This window comes from Corella eumyota, chromosome 4 (assembly GCF_963082875.1).
Source record: "Corella eumyota chromosome 4, kaCorEumy4.1, whole genome shotgun sequence".
In the NCBI taxonomy this organism is placed as follows: domain Eukaryota; kingdom Metazoa; phylum Chordata; class Ascidiacea; order Phlebobranchia; family Corellidae; genus Corella; species Corella eumyota.
In genome coordinates this window covers 10,597,459-10,601,930 of record NC_137493.1, presented here as the reverse complement: position 1 = coordinate 10,601,930, position 4,472 = coordinate 10,597,459, and positions in this window count along the sequence as shown.

The following is a 4,472-nucleotide window of genomic DNA, read 5'->3' as shown; positions in this document are numbered from 1 at the left end:
ACTACAGCCATTTTTCAGTCAGGGCAGCAGGGAGCTGGTAGATAATAGCATAGAATTTTGCTTCGGTGAGTAATTAGACAAAATAGTGATTCCCAATAATTTTAAATCGCACATCACAAGAATTATAATGGTAAAATACTTCGTTCATCCACAGAAAACTAACCTAACGGGGTTAGTTTTCTATGCTTCAACCGAAACAAATTAAAACAAAACCTAATATAAAATAAGTTGAAAAGGTTTTTATCACTTTGTAATAAAAATATAATTAACCAAAACAATACAAAATTGTTTAACGCTGAAGTAAACGTTCATACCAAACAAAAATACGTTATATCCATGACGTTACAAACTGAGGGTAACAAGTATCGTTCGGAAAGGCATACATAATTTTTAGACGGAAATCGAAGAAAGAATACACATACAGATTTTATTATAAAAACTGTAGTTCTTGTGAAAATTCTCGAATTTAATTGTAAAAACTGTAATTGTTGCGCAAGGTTCATAAAAGTACAACACGCATCCACAATCGTAAATCATGAATAAAAATATTAAACAAAGACCGTATAATTATGGTTCGAAATCTTAGTTTTCGAAACATATTGTTATTATGGTTCGAAATCTTAGATTTCGAAACATATTGTTATTGTCATTATATTTATTATTATGGTTCGAAATCTTAGATTTCGAAACATATTGTTATTGTCATTATTATGGTTCGAAATCTTAGATTTCGAAACATATTGTTATTGTCCGTATATTTATTATTATGGTTCGAAATCTTAGATTTCGAAACATATTGTTATTGTCATTATATTTATTATTATTGTTTTTATTCTTATTTGACGAATTTTGAAAGACGATAACTTTTGTTCTTTAAAACTAAAAGTTCTAAATTTTTAGTATGTTTGTTATTATCCCAACGAATCGCAAACCTCCTATTAACGACATTTAATTATCACTAATTACTAATTAATATATTTTATTATTAAAATTTAAAGATTAAATTTGCTGAAATTTTAATATGTTGTTGGTATTATTATTTTGTATGTTGTTATTTAAAATGAAGACTTAACTCTAGCTAAATATCGTTTAATCATTATTTTTGTTTTTTTATAAAATAATGAATCAGTGTGAGTTTAACGCTTGAATAATTTAATAGCGTTCTGGTCGCCGTCAAAAATCGTCCTTTTCGCTGTCCATTAAAGTAAAAAATATTGGTTGAAAATTTAAGTAAAATGTTAAAATATAAGTAAAAAATGTGTAAAATTTTTGTTTCAATTGTTTTGTTATTATTATATTTTAATACTTGTTTGATTACTGAAAATTAGGATCGGTATTTTGCTTTTAAAATTAGTTTACTTTTATATTACAATATCAATGAGTGCGTGTTCGCTTGTTAAAATTAGGTTTAAATATAAAAAAGTTTATATTTAAATTTATAATTTAATTAATAAACCTACTAAATAAATTATATTTATAAAAAAGAATCAAACAATTTCGAACCATATTTTATTTATCAAATAAATCTAGTATTTATTATTATGGTTCGAAATCTTAGATTTCGAAACATATTGTTATTGTCATTATATTTATTATTATTATGGTTCGAAATCTTAGATTTCGAAACATATTGTTATTGTCCGTATATTTATTATTATTTTTATTTTTATTCTTACTAATCCGAATTTTGAAATCGAATAACTTTTGTTCTTTAAAACTAAAAGTTCTAAATTTTTAGTATGTTTGTTATTATCCCAACGAATCGCAAACCTCCTATTTACAACTTTTAATTATCACTAATTACTAATTAATATATTTTATTATTAAAATTAAAAGATTAAATTTTCTGAAATTTTAATATGTTGTTGGTATTATTATTTTGTATGTTGCTATTTAAAATGAAGATTTAACTCTAGCTAAATATCGTTTAATCATTATTTTAGTTTTTTTATAAAATAACGAATCAGTGTGAGTTTAACGCTTGAATAATTTAATAGCGTTCTGGTCGCCGTCAAAAATCGTCCTTTTCGCTGTCCATTAAAGTAAAAAATATTGGTTGAAAATTTAAGTAAAATGTTAAAATATAAGTAAAAAATGTGTAAAATTTTTGTTTTAATTGTTTTGTTATTATTATATTTTAATACTTGTTTGATTACTAAAAAATTAAGATCGGCATTTTGCTTTTAAATTTAGTTTACTTTTATATCACAATATCAATGAGTGCGTGTTCGCTTGTTAAAATTAGGTTTAAATATAAAAAAGTTCATATTTAAATTTACAATTCAATTAATAAACCTATTAAATCAATTATATTTATAAAAAAGAATCAAACAATTTCGAACCATATTTTATTTATCAAATAAATCTAGTTGTTTTTATTCTTATTTGACAAATTTTGAAAGACGATAACTTTTGTTCTTTAAAACTAAAAGTTCTAAATTTTTAGTATGTTTGTTATTATCCCAACGAATCGCAAACCTCCTATTAACGACATTTAAATGTCACTAATTACTAATTAATATATTTTATTATTAAAATTTAAAGATTAAATTTGCTGAAATTTTAATATGTTGTTGGTATTATTATTTTGTATGTTGCTATTTAAAATGAAGATTTAACTCTAGCTAAATATCGTTTAATCATTATTTTAGTTTTTTTATAAAATAACGAATCAGTGTGAGTTTAACGCTTGAATAATTTAATAGCGTTCTGGTCGCCGTCAAAAATCGTCCTTTTCGCTGTCCATTAAAGTAAAAAATATTGGTTGAAAATTTAAGTAAAATGTTAAAATATAAGTAAAAAATGTGTAAAATTTTTGTTTTAATTGTTTTGTTATTATTATATTTTAATACTTGTTTGATTACTAAAAAATTAAGATCGGCATTTTGCTTTTAAATTTAGTTTACTTTTATATCACAATATCAATGAGTGCGTGTTCGCTTGTTAAAATTAGGTTTAAATATAAAAAAGTTCATATTTAAATTTACAATTCAATTAATAAACCTATTAAATCAATTATATTTATAAAAAAGAATCAAACAATTTCGAACCATATTTTATTTATCAAATAAATCTAGTTGTTTTTATTCTTATTTGACAAATTTTGAAAGACGATAACTTTTGTTCTTTAAAACTAAAAGTTCTAAATTTTTAGTATGTTTGTTATTATCCCAACGAATCGCAAACCTCCTATTAACGACATTTAAATGTCACTAATTACTAATTAATATATTTTATTATTAAAATTTAAAGATTAAATTTGCTGAAATTTTAATATGTTGTTGCTATTATTATTTTGTATGTTGCTATTTAAAATGAAGATTTAACTCTAGCTAAATATCGTTTAATCATTATTTTAGTTTTTTTATAAAATAACGAATCAGTCTGAGTTTAACGCTTGAATAATTTAATAGCGTTCTGGTCGCCGTCAAAAATCGTCCTTTTCGCTGTCCATTAAAGTAAAAAATATTGGTTGAAAATTTAAGTAAAATGTTAAAATATAAGTAAACAATGTGTAAAATTTTCGTTTTAATTGTTTTGTTATTATTATATTTTAATACTTGTTTGATTACTAAAAAATTAAGATCGGTATTTTGCTTTTAAATTTAGTTTACTTTTATATTACAATATCAATGAGTGCGTGCTCGCTTGTTAAAATTAGGTTTAAATATAAAAAAGTTCATATTTAAATTTATAATATAATTAAAAAACCTACTAGATAAATTATATTTATAAAAAAGAATCAAACAATTTCGAACCATATTTTATTTATCAAATAAATCTAGTATTTATTATTATTATGGTTCGAAATCTTAGATTTCGAAACATATTGTTATCGTCAGTGTATTTATTATTATTATTATTATTGTTTTTATTCTTTCTAGTCAGAATTTTGAAAGACGATAACTTTTGTTCTTTAAAAGTAAAAGTTCTAAATTTTTAGTATGTTTGTTATTATCCCAACGAATCGCAAACCTCCTATTTACGACATTTAAATGTCACTAATTACTAATTAATATATTTCATTATTAAAATTTAAAGATTAAATTTTCTGAAATTTTAATATGTTGTTGGTATTATTATTTTGTATGTTGCTATTTAAAATGAAGATTTAACTCTAGCTAAATATCGTTTAATCATTATTTTATTTTATTTTTTTTATAAAATAACGAATCAGTGTAAGTTTAATGCTTGAATAATTTAATAGCGTTCTGGTCGCCGTCAAAAATCGTCCTTTTCGCTGTCTATTAAAGTAAAAAATATTGGTTGAAAATTTAAGTAAAATGTTAAAGTATAAGTCAAAAATGTGTAAAATTTTTTTTTTTAATTGTTTTGTTATTATTATATATTAATACTCGTTTGATTACTAAAAAATTAAGATCGGTATTTTGCTTTTAAATTTAGTTTACTTTTCTATTACAATATCAATGAATGCGTGTTCGTTTGTTAAAATTAGGTTTAAATATAAAAAA